General features: G+C 35.8%; 1 protein-coding gene across 1 annotated transcript in view; it reads left to right on the forward strand.

The window, feature by feature from the left end:
- LOC129789442 (uncharacterized) overlaps nucleotides 1–13,723 on the forward strand; it is an 885,568-nt gene that overhangs the window by 544,723 nt on the left and 327,122 nt on the right. The window lies entirely within an intron of this gene.

Genomic DNA, 13,723 nt, shown 5'->3' on the forward strand with positions numbered 1-13,723 from the left:
TGCAATGTAGGATGCGGACACATTTTCCACCATGTGATATTACAGGAAGTTTCACGTAAAATATGTCTTTATCTATTGGAATGAGTATTGAACCTGGGATGAGAACAAGGAAGTAGAAGGCGGATTGTGCAAGACACAAATTGACGTATTGTATTTTGACCACGACCACACACATTTCACAGTTATTAGTTAATATTCTATATTGCGTAGAAGAAGCGTAGTTATTCTTTTAATCTCTACCCTTTCTATATACAATTTTCTTTTCACTAGTAACTATGTACAGTTCTACTTCATCCTCTTTAAAAAGTATCACATATAGCTAAAACGGATAAGATTATTAAGTTGTTAACCAATTAGGTAATATACTTATTTTACCATTTCTACACTTTATCAATGTACATTAGAACTGCTTTGATTTATCCAAAATTGTAGACTTTCAAATGAAGATTTTAAGAAGCAATGGATATAGGAATAGGGGAAAAGTTTTCCATTCATCTATTAGTAGACTTAAAATCTCAATATCTCAAACTACATATAGGCCAGCTGAGATGTAAAATTACCTCCATATAAATCGGGACTAACCAAATTTTGCACCATTTGATTCAGAGAATTATAAGAAACCTTTTTATACTTACTGGAGTGCTCTAAAACTTATGCTCGTTTCAGAAAATGCGTTTAAATATTTCCATACATCTTCCCATAGAAACCATCAAAGCCATTGAACGAACAAGTGACGTCACTGGGGGGTTCCAAGAAATTGCTCACACAAACCACATAAAATACTAAAGTTTTTACAATTTCCACTCAACAAATTATAACGAGGATTAAAAAAAAAGTACTTCCTACATGAGATAATGCAGAAATAATAAGTAAAACACATTATTTCACAAAAAAAAATCCCCACAAAAATGAAAATATTTACTCGAAAATTCTCAACTGTCAAATCATACTTTTTCGGAACACGAAATTCAGCGACGTCGCATGTTCGTTCAATGGCTTTGATGCCTTATATGGAAAAATGTATGAAAAATTTTTCAAACGCATTTTCTGAAATGAGCATACGTTTTAGAGCATGCACGTAAATATTAAAAAATTTCTTATATTTTTATGAATCGAATGGTGCAAAATTTGGCTAGGCCGAATTTATTTAAAAGTTTTGGGTCATTTTCCGCTAATTCTACTGGCCTAATAATAAAGCAGGTACATTAACTACATCATATTATCATTTTTTTCAATGTTGATTTCAATTTGTTCTGTCTTGGTCGGAAGAAGTAGAAGAATATTACATACAGGTGTATGTATGCTTAAAGAAATATATTATGTAAGAGAAATATTTTTAGGTATGTACAGAATTGAAATGTTTGTAATGTAATTTTGTACTGTAAGACCACTAATTCTTTACTCTTCTCTCTCTCACTGTTTTTTAAGCACAGGTAGGACATTTTAAATGATTTATTTTAATGCTATGGAGCTAATTTTATTTAAATAAGTTTATGTTATTTTATCGAAGGAGTGATAAAACAAATGAAAACAAACTATTGAACCTTTACAAATATTTGAGACAATGACAAAGAAGAGAAACAAATCAGTCTTGTTCATAAAATAGCTATGACGGTATAAATTCATGAATCTCAGCGGGATTCATAGATATTAAAGAACATCAGGCATATCGTACAATATTGCTTGGGGAACAGCACATTATTCAAATTCGCATATGAGATTAGGACACGGAATCAATAGGAAGATTATTTTGCGATTAAGAGGTCCCGATCTCGATCGTACACTTCTATGGCTCTTCTGTCCTATTGTTAATGCGGCAATTTTAATTCTATATAACCCACCACACAATCAATAGACAGTAAGCAAATTTAATACCATGTTGAAAATATATTCATATACTATCATGATATTATAGGCACTTGTGAGAAAAAGCATACAGCATCGACGACTTTCGCCTTCGGTATTTATGTCATTTTGTTACTCATCTTGTCCCCTTCTTCTTCTTTTCATTTTTATTCTTACAAAACACCGAGTGCACATTGTATGGATAAAATAAGGTTCTTCCACAGTTAGTGTACCTTTAATTCTACATATGTACAGTACATACATACCCATCAATATATTATTCGTAGGTATACTACTATAGTTTTGTATAGTTTTATCTCATTTCCATCTACAATAAGGATTTTATATTTTGTATTGATGGTCATAGGATCATTACACCGTTAAAAGATGCATTATTTTAGGAACATATGGAGTTCAAAAACTAGAAACCTTCATTTTAGAAATAATACTATGACGTAATCAAACATTAGTTCTGGTAAAATTAGTACTTATTCATTGCATCATATATATATACGACAGATTTGCATTTTCGATCCATTTCTTATTTCTAAAAATATAATAATGTGGTATAGAAATGGCGAATAAGTGCTGAGATATTTTGGAATACTAATTAATTCATTTTTTTTTACACATTTACAACATGCAACAATATTTATAGTTGTTTTACTACAAAATGGTATACAATGCAGTACAATTAAAATAAATATGTAAATAGAAATTCATAAAGGTCTGGGTCAGTCATGTTCATGTTTTAGTGGACATGTGGGGCTCGGCTTGGTTGGAGAAAAACTTTATTACGACATCATTCTTATATAATGCCATAGTTGCAAAAGTGACGATTTCAACCCTTAAGAAGAAATTAAGTGTGTGCTTTGGAAGAAAAATTATTCGTTTTGCATGAGTATTTTGGTAGATGTACATTGCACATATATGACGTATAATCCTTAAATTTAGAATAGTGTAGAAAAAAGTTGATAACGTATTTCTTCAAATAGTGAATTTTTAGAATAAAATTTTTTGACTTGATTTATTGTCCAAATTATTTGATTAATTACAAAGTGATATTACTTCTCTCAATTTGTGTAAAAATTATTATTGGTGTTGCACAGGGATTATACACCTTAATAGCTACGTATGAGTCTGGTATTTAGTCAATTTGAAAAAAATAAGGGTAAAAGGAGAAATACCTAATTTTGTATGAAAAAGTCTAACATCCGCAATGTAACTCGAATCAAAGAAATAAGTTTACTTTAACCGTACATCAAATGGCTCTCAAATCTCGTCAATGGAGTGCTATTAAAATAATTTGAAGGCTTGTAAAAATTTCGTCCGGTTACAGAAGATTGATCTCTCATGTATGGAGGAATCTCAAGCAGAAGTGTGCAAGTGATGTATTGTGTGTTATTTGATGGTTATATGAATATTATAAATCAAAAAATTTTATAAATTGCACCGTAGATGAAGTGACAAGCAAGTCAGTGAAAGGTGGCCTGTAGAATACTATGGGGATTTATTGATAAAATGTGTATAAATATTGTATATCTATATTTCTTCACATAGGCATCTGAAAGTTAAAATTTTCTACAGAATGGAAGTAAAGTGAGATTTTCACAAAAAATGCCACTTATAAACAGTAGTTAACAAATTATGTGGGAGTGGATGGTTCAAAGTTTAATGTGTGGTGTATACATTTTTGTGATAATTTTTTTTTGTGGAAAAAAAGACAAAAGGAGAAATTTACCTATAAATATTTTTGCAGTTGTCTACCTATGTCAAAATATGTTTCCCTTAACATATTGCTAAAAATATTAAACATGCCTACCTTTGTTGCTATCTCTACATTGCTGGAGTGTATAAAAAAATCTTCTTCATGTAGCAAACTTCTCAAATTTCATCAGTAACCAAAACATATAACTTCGCAACAATATATCGAGATGTTAATATCTTCATGTGGTGAACACATGAGACGGATAACCTACCCCATTTATCACTCGCTCAAATAACTTAATTCATACTTGCAAACACAACTCAATGTTTCAATGTTGTTAGTATATACAAATAATTTTGTTGGAAATTACACGCTCTGACATTAGGCGAGAGCATAATGTTGTGAATAGTTTTTGATGATTTATATCTCACGATATGCATTCCGCCCTGTACAAAATTTTAAAGATTTATAAAAAAAAAAGCGTAAGACTAAAAAAATTGAATATTTATATTGGTTACATACATATATTTATGAATATTTTATTTAAGAAAATATGTACAGATTTTAAATTGTGATATTTTTATGCAAAAGAAAATTTTCCATATATCTAGGAAAATTATATGTATGCTGCGCAGTCAATGAAAAGCATCTTTGTAATTCAACTACGTTTCGGAAGCTTAGACGTCTTCTTTTGAGTCAATGAATACCTTGTAGATGCCCAAGAAAATTGTGAAAACACTGGAGTAAAATCTCAATGTGGGTGATTCGTAAGTAAACAGAAAATTTGCCCTGGAGTAATTTAATATTCAATGTGTAGGCGGAAGATACATAAGCGCTTTTACAGTACCTATGTCAATACGCGTACTCATCAAATTACTCCAGAAACGTGTTGGAGTAGGTATGTGTGAATAACGTATCTTGAATTTTTTGAAAACAAATGAAAAAAATTATTTAAATCAATTTTTCAAATATTCTTTTAAAGTATAAGACTAAAAGATGAGTGGCTATAAGGACATTTTTGATGACACTTAAAAATCATTTTGCAGTCGTGTCGTTTTGTACCGTGGTGGCAGTTTTGATTATTAAGAAAATTATTCATCTAACTTCTTTTTAATTAAAAAACTTTCAAATTCTTGTGTAAAAAAGGATTAAAAAAGTAAAATATTAATTAAACAGAAATTATTATAAATTGGCCGTTTTTGTTGTTGTTGTTGTTGTCTTAATATTCTATCTTTAAGTTAACGCGCGGTCATTTATTAACTACGGTTTCATAGACCTATTGAGTTATAGGGTGGGATAAAAAAAAAGAAATTATATGAGCTGTAAACTAGAAAGTATGAGCAATAATTTGATGGGCAAGGATTTGTCACAATTTTTTTTCTCAGAATTCCTACAAGAATCTCTTTTATTCATTTTTTTTAAATTTAAATGAAGGTTTGGATTATGTGCACAATGACCATCAAGAGGAAAAAGTTTAATCATGGAAAAGCGCTGAAATTACATATAATTTTTTTTATTGGGCTCATACAGAAAAATTATGTGTAATTTCTGTGGTGGGAGTTTTATCGATTGGCCAGTGAGACTTACAACCATATGACGTCAATGTGAGAAGGATGGATTCATTCAAGTTCAGGGACAGTGAAATGAGCATGCGTCGACCTTATAATTTAACCGTAATATGACGTCAAAGAAATAGGGGAAGAAACGCGCTATACTCTGTCATGTATGACGTCACTCATGAATGTTACGAATAGAAATGAAGAATTTCTATAGATAAAAACTTTACGATTTTCTTCTTTACTTTACAATGTTTAAACCAACTAAGATGTTTAATAATCTAGAAAAGAACTGGAGGAACGAAATGGAAGTCTGTGAAAACCTTTCCAATATGCCGTCTTCTATTTTTAAGGATAAAATTTGAGTTTTCATGTTATTTCAAAAATACTAAAGAAAAAAGTAGATACAAATCCATAATGTGAATCAATGCGTTCTTATTTGGTTCATAGGATTCATAGAAAGGAATACCAAATAGTAGGATTTGCAATTCCTGGTTCAAAACTCATCAAAGTTTCTGTGAAAATGAAAATTTTATATACATAAAAAATATATAAACATAAAAAATATATATACATAAAAAATATATAAACATAAAAAATATATATACATAAAAAATATATAAACATATAAAAATATATAAAAATATAAATATTGTACATATGTATATCAGTACAATGATGGTCCAGCAGAAAAGGGAATGTACTGGTAAGTTTCACTTACGGGCTGTGATTCTTCCTTCAGATGACAGTCCAAGTGTGGTGAAAATTGAGGTGGATAAATTTTTAGGAAGGGCTTTCTCACGCAACGAATCACAGCCAACGCGCATGAGTAAGCCTTTCCCCAGAATTTACACGCGTTGGCTGTGATTCGATGCGTGAGAAAGCCCTTCCTAAAAATTTATCCACCTCAATTTTCACCACACTTGGACTGTCATCTGAAGGAAGAATCACAGCCCGTAAGTGAAACTTACCAGTACATTCCCTTTTCTGCTGGACCATCATTGTACTGATATACATATGTACAATATTTATATTTTTATATATTTTTATATGTTTATATATTTTTTATGTATATATATTTTTTATGTTTATATATTTTTTATGTATATATATTTTTTATGTTTATATATTTTTTATGTATATAAAAGGCGCCCCGCTTCGCGGGGCGCCTAATAGTTTGTTTAAAAATTATGTGAATAGGTGAAAGTAATTGTTGACGTAACAAAATGGCAGAAGGCGGCCATTTTGAATTTTGAAATTAGAAAAATCTGATAGGTTATGCCCACTATACCTGATGAAACTTTAATCGAAAAGCCTCTATGAAGTACCGTTAAGCCGATATAAGGCAATATTACAACAATCGGTACATATGGAAACCTGTTTTGGTCTATATCTCAGAAACCGCGACATAAATTTTTTTTATTTTTTTTTGGTTAAAAGGTGTGTCTATCACCTACAACATACTAAAATTTAATCGAAATCTATCGTCCAGTTTTTGAGATATTAATCGAAAACTGGTCGAAAACTCATCGAAAATTTTGTTTTTGATTGTAGGCCCTCTAGCGGTAACTTTTGAAACTTCCTATGTATAGATAATTGTAGACCTTTTTGAGATCTTTCATTCAAAACCGGTTTGGTTAAAATCGGTAAACCGGTTTAGGAGTTATGGCCGACTTTCGATAAAAGTCTATATTTGCTAAACCGCTTGTCCGATTTTTGGAAATGAAGTATCGTTGAAAAGGTCTTAAGGGCCCCTACAACATATTAAAATTTCAGACCTCTAGCTATAATAGAGGCTGAGATATAGCAAAAACAAAATTGAAAAAAATTCAAAATGGCGGATGCAGGGGTGGGGGGCTGAATTTGATATCATAGTTGGACGACTTCCAGTCGATAATTGAACTTTGCCGTTGACCGCAAGTCTCTATCTATTACCGTTCTCTTGTAATTGAGCTCCAAACTACGGCCGGACGGCCGGACGGCCGGAAAAGTTTTTCGGCGCATACGTTTTTTGGAATGTGGGGACCCTAATTCGTGCTCATACCAAGTTTGAGCCCGATCCGACGACCTTGAGTTTTAGAGTGGACACAGAAGCTGTGCTATTCTTTTCTTCGAAAGAATCACAGCTAAAAAGGCGAGATGGTTATGCGATTGATAATCCTGCCTGAACATTTAATGCCCAACCCACACGAATCATGCATGACTCCCTTTCACCAAGTGCAAAAATATACATATAGACAAACTTATGTATATTTGACAATGGGATGTCCAGTAAATAAATTCATGGATTCCCATTGTCCAACTTATGATTGAGATATGTACATTTCAGCACGAAATCCAATTCTTTCTCACTTCATACTATCTATGTATATTATACACATATAATACATAAAGCATATTGTGGTGTATTTTGTATATTACATACAACACTTTAGCATCAGAAAATGAAAAATTATGCAGTCTTCACATTAATTTTCAAGTAGAATTAATTTTTCGTCTTCACAATGAACTCACTCAATTGCTTTTTGTCAGCTAAAATTTGTTATTATTTTTTCGGCCACTCTCTTTACCTGTGTATGACAGCTCCAGAAGGTACACAAAAGATGTAATTGAGTCGTCTGAGATTTCACATGGACCAATTGCAAAATTCATTCTTGACATTTTAATGCAATTCCAATATTGTTGTAGAAAGCATATTGTTTTATAACATTTTGTAAATTTGTGTGCAGATGCAATAAATAAAACCTAAGAGATTTATGGACACCATATATTTTCTTCTCTTCTCTCAAGTAGGTATAAATAACTGATTTTTTTCTAATGTAAATTTTGTAATATTTGGGCTTATATTTGAGTATACCAAATACATACACTATTTAAATCCTTTTCTAACTCGAAAAAATAAGAGAAAGAATTTGGAAAAAATTGCTGGAAATACCTCAGTTTTGAAAAATTAAATGATGAAAATATGTAGGTATTTGATATTGTCGTCGGAGGACGTTTCAGGTATGGCCAGAAATGGACGAGGAGCTAATAAGAACACAGAGATTCTAGTTTACTTCACTTTATTTCACTTGTGTTCTAGGGCTCCGCCGGCGGCCGCCGCCTGAATTGTTCGGCGCGGTACACTTAGCGGTACAGAGGGTTATTGGGTTTGGCGCGCGTTTAGCTGCGCCTGAATGTTGGCTATGGAGACGACGGGTGTGGGCGGTAATTGTCGCGTACCAACGCAGCGTATTTCGCGCAGTTGGTAATCTCCTTTGTGGGTAAGTGTTTTAGGGCGCTTATAGCTGCCACTTTTACTGTATCCCAAGAGCCCCGAATCCAGTCGGCCAGGGGCAGGTATACTTCAGATTTCAATGCATGGCTCCTGAAGTATTTGCCTATAAGGGAAAGGAGCCAATTCCCTTAAAGGATTGGTGTCCCAGGTGAAGCGAGGGGGAAAATGGGACGGATTTTCCCCTGTCCAAGTCTCGCGACAACACTCTCCCCGGATTAGTTTTGGCCGTCCCGGCCAAACATCTCCCTTGGACGTGTTGAGTAATGACGGTTGCCGCTTTCTTGGCGCGAGTGCTCCATTGACTGTCCGCTCAAGTGTTTTCTCATCAGCTGATCAATCCTCTCGTGTGATTGTCTTGCTGTCTCCAGTTGCCTTGAAGATTCCCGCAGTAGCTTCCACAAGTCCTCAGGTGAGTTTGGCACCATTCTCCTCTCCGGTAGTTGTCCGGAAGGGTGTTCAACAATGTGTGACGCCCTTCGTTTTCCTCTTTTTCCTCTTGGTGAAAATGATTTGCCTTCTCTCTCCCTCGGTAGGGCCACTACGACTTCCGGAGGCAATCCAATTGAACTTTTCTTCGCCACAAGCTCTCCACGAGCAATTCGCAAAGGCTTCCGAGGAACTTCGCAAGCGGGGGACGTGCGCAACCGAAGAGTTCCGGCCATAGTTCCCATCTTCTGTGCATCAGACGAGTCCTCTCGGAAGTACAACCTTTCATTAGCCAGGTCAAAGGTGGCCCCGTAGTTACGCAGAAAATCCAACCCTAATATGGCGTCGTCAGATATTTCCGCCACCTGGACGGTTAGGGGGATGGAACGTCCGCCCAGCTCCATTTCAACTTCCGCTTCTCCAATGATGGGGGCGGTGGCACCCGTTATGGTACGGAGATCCCACTGGGATTTTCGCTTCAGGGGCATCTTTTTCATGGCTTCGATTACTCGAGGGTGCACAAACGAAGAGTTGGCACCGGTATCTATCACCAATTCCAGAGGAACCCCATTTAGAGATCCCTGAACTACCATTCCTCTTCCGGTATGGGGCATAGGGATATTGCCACGACGACACAGTCGGACTCCTCTACATTCGGGCGCAACTCCAGAGGGACCGGAATCATCTGAGTCCGACTCTGTGGAACTCTCGTGCAGTGTCATCGATGTTGATGTTTGTCCACCAACTTCCGAAGGATTCTTCAGTCCAGCAGGACGAGCTTCCAGTGATTTAGCTCGCTCGTTTGAGTATCCATCCGGTTTATTCCACGAGTTAGTAAATTTGTGTTTATAACTCTCTTTCTTTTTATTGCCTCTGTAATCCACGGCAGCCTTTTTCTTTTGCCAGGCGCCAGTGGATTCTTTCTGGGAAGGCAAGGAAGATTCCTTACCCAACGTAGAGGATCGTAACGCGCCGCGAGAAGCTCTGTTAGCTTGTCGGGCAGCGGAGTATTTCATTGCTGATACTACAGCTTCTTCCATCGAGCTGGGATCCTTCAATCGTACCAGATCCTGTAGCTCTAAATCCGCCAGTCCATCGATGAATTGACGGACCGTCAGTGAGTCCAGAGTGTCCTGGGTGCATCCTTTGAAAGCGATGCGAGCCAGACGTCGAACATCTTGGGCGTAAGCACTTATTTCCTCTCGTGGACGCTGTTTTCTGGCTTTCAGGTCCACATAAGCCAGGTCACTTAGGTGCTCCCGCCCGAATCTCTCCTTAAGGGCTCTAATAAGCCGACACGGGTCATGCCGGGAAGCCGGAGGGATTTCCGAAAGGACAGCTAGAGCCGCCCCTCGGAGAGAAGCGATCAGGGTGTTCGCTTGTTGGGATAGATCCCATCCTTGTGCCTGCGACACCAAGGAGAATTGTAGAAGGTAATCCTCTAGACTACCTTTCCCATCGTACGTGTCCACTTTCAACTTCACAGGTTGTAAAATGGATCTTTGTGCATTATTTCCAGATACGGGCACTGGATGATCCAGAAGAGATGCCTCACGAGGACGTGAAAAGGCGGTAGGTTCTATTCGTTCCTCCCTCTCTCGTGCTTGGTGGTCATCCAGTAGATCGATCAAAGAAAGTCCGGTATTTCTTCCGGAGGTTCTTCCTCGGCCAGCCGAAGAAGGTGCCCCAACAGGGGAAAATTGAAGTTGCTCGAAAGCGGTTCGCAAGCGAGCCATGGCATCCTGCACCTCACCACCACCGGTAGATTGCAGTCCAGCACGGGGTGGTTGAGGATTTTGTGGCGTGGAGGATTCAGCAGCCGCGCCTTCGTTCCTCATGGTCCAGAAATCCAGATCTCGGCGCATTTGCGTGATGTTGGTTTCATTCCGAGCCAATTGTTGCTGCAGCTGTCTCATGTCGTTAGAGAGATCCTCCACTAAAGCCCTCATGCGCGCGTCGTGCCTCTCTAGTAGAGTTTCCAGGACGTCCAAATCTGCTAGAGCCATCCTGCTGAGTGGTCTTAATCCCACTTCTGACACCAATGTCGTCGGAGGACGTTTCAGGTATGGCCAGAAATGGACGAGGAGCTAATAAGAACACAGAGATTCTAGTTTACTTCACTTTATTTCACTTGTGTTCTAGGGCTCCGCCGGCGGCCGCCGCCTGAATTGTTCGGCGCGGTACACTTAGCGGTACAGAGGGTTATTGGGTTTGGCGCGCGTTTAGCTGCGCCTGAATGTTGGCTATGGAGACGACGGGTGTGGGCGGTAATTGTCGCGTACCAACGCAGCGTATTTCGCGCAGTTGGTAATCTCCTTTGTGGGTAAGTGTTTTAGGGCGCTTATAGCTGCCACTTTTACTGTATCCCAAGAGCCCCGAATCCAGTCGGCCAGGGGCAGGTATACTTCAGATTTCAATGCATGGCTCCTGAAGTATTTGCCTATAAGGGAAAGGAGCCAATTCCCTTAAAGGATTGGTGTCCCAGGTGAAGCGAGGGGGAAAATGGGACGGATTTTCCCCTGTCCAAGTCTCGCGACAACAATATTATTAGAAAATTTTAGCTAAATTCAGATATTAACTAATCCTTTACAAAATGTATTTTGTCTATAATTTATCTATATGACTTTTAAACATAAAAGAAGAAACAATGTGATAATTTTAGAAAAATTTAGAGCTTTTCTTGGGGTGAGAAAATGGTCTAAAAATTAAGAAAGAAAAAACATCGATCTGAAAGTAAGAGCTTAAGAAATTATATACCTTCTTGATTTTAATCCAAAATAATGTTAAGGTTTACTTACATTCTCACGAGTAGGTACACATCATTATATCCATAGGTAGGTATAGGTATATGACTTAATCGAATTTACCAAAAACAAGATATTGTACAAAACAGTGATTTTATAGTGCCATCACTTGCAAAAAAAAAATTCTTGGCCTCATTTTTTTTTTGTTAGTTTTGCAGGATATTAATATAAGTAACCAAAAGATAGTTGTTGGACGAGGGTAAATGTTGTTTTACATGGCATAACCTCAGTCTACATACATTTAGTCGCCAATTTTGTATCGTCCTCATTGCTCTTTTCTTCTTCATTGCAACAATATTATATAACGTTGGACTGTAAATTATTTTTGGTTTGATTTGGTTTATTTTGGACGATTCGAATACAAGATATTTTATCCAATCACTTTATGGCAATTTAAGTTTTTTTTTTATTCCTCTTCATATATAATTTATAATTTCAATCCAGCGACAGTAATTTGGGTCGCGATAAATATGCAAACGATATGCAAATAAAACAAGAAAAAAGTTTCAAAACACCAGAACAGTCAAAGAGAAGGAGGGACAAAAAAAGTTTTATGGATCTCCGCCCGCAGTTCATACTTCATCACTTCATCTGCCCCTAATGAATAAATTAATTTAATTCATTACATGTTATTCAATCCTATCTGTGTACTTGAATTGAATTAATTGCTGTGGTGTGCCCTCGGATTGTTCCCATAATAGTCATAGGAACCCAGTTTAAAATTTATAGGCTCTAGCGTTAGTTAGGTCTCCTTTTCGTATAGTATACCTAACGTCAACTCGAAAAATGAAATTTAACAGACTAATCAGTCGCCGGTTTTTTTTCTGTGCGTTCCTTCTAACTTATTACAACAATAAATTACAAAATAGGTGATAGAGGAAAAAGTATTCCTGGAATCATTTTTGGTGATTATTTTGAAACTGGATTTCATACTAAAATCAAACCATAACTAATGGAGTAGGGAGAGAAAAAAATTGTAGTAAATTACACAGCTTAAAAGTTCAAAAAGTGCAGTCTATCGGACATACAGTTTATGTACATGTAGGTCTACATATATGTATATATATCCATCGGGTTGAAGAAGGATATTTAAAAAAAAATAATAATAAGTCATTGAGCAACAATATTCTTTTTCACATGGCAAAGAAAGATATTTACTTATTGATTGGCATATCGAATCAAGGCATTATTGTGCTCATTTGCACAATTCAACACCTAATAAAGTCTGTTTGCAATACGAGAGCAAATTCACTTCACTTAATCTCAATCTTTTAATTACACAGCATTTGCAATGGACTCGCATTTTGCATGAATTCACTATATAGAGAGAAGACTTTATGATCTTTCACACTGAGGTAAAGAATCAGACACAACTCATTCACTTCATTGGCAACAAATCTCACTAATGGACGACACACAAGAGATTTATGTGGATATATGAAAGGAGGAGGGACGTAGAGAGTGTATGTATACATCAGTACATTGAGGATGAAAACAGAAAAAATGACTGTATTCGAAATTTTCTGAATGATTTGTAAATTTTTACTCCCACTTCGCGCAAAGCATTTTTTCTCTTCTCTTGCTATTTGTTACCTCTGTCAAATACATTAAAATCACCCTATGAATATAATTAATGACTTATCATACAATTTAACTTCTCTTCAAAGCATCAAGAAGGTGTCTCAATCTTAAAAGTAAAGTCAACAACTTATTTTTCTCTTTTGATTACTTTTATATTCTCACAAAAATTACAAAGTATATTAACACTATTAACATGAGCTTTCAAAGATATTGCGAATCTATGGATGTGATAAAAACAATTAATCATTAAATTGTATTTTATACCTATAGCTACCTTTATTTTTTTCTTGGATAATAAATGTAATGCAGTAAAGGTATAGGTAGATAATATGTACTTGATTTCATATGCATTTCTTGCACGTCTTGTAAATTGTAATTAAAGATGATACTCAGGAGAAGATTATACATGTATACATATCAGAACTTTCCCTTTAAGTTTATGTTTTCTTACATAAACAATAAAATAAAAACACGGAAAAATTCATTTAACGTATAACATTAACATTATGCTTCTCATCTTTCTGTA

Source organism: Lutzomyia longipalpis, chromosome 2, assembly GCF_024334085.1.
Source record: "Lutzomyia longipalpis isolate SR_M1_2022 chromosome 2, ASM2433408v1".
NCBI classification, from domain to species: Eukaryota; Metazoa; Arthropoda; class Insecta; order Diptera; family Psychodidae; genus Lutzomyia; species Lutzomyia longipalpis.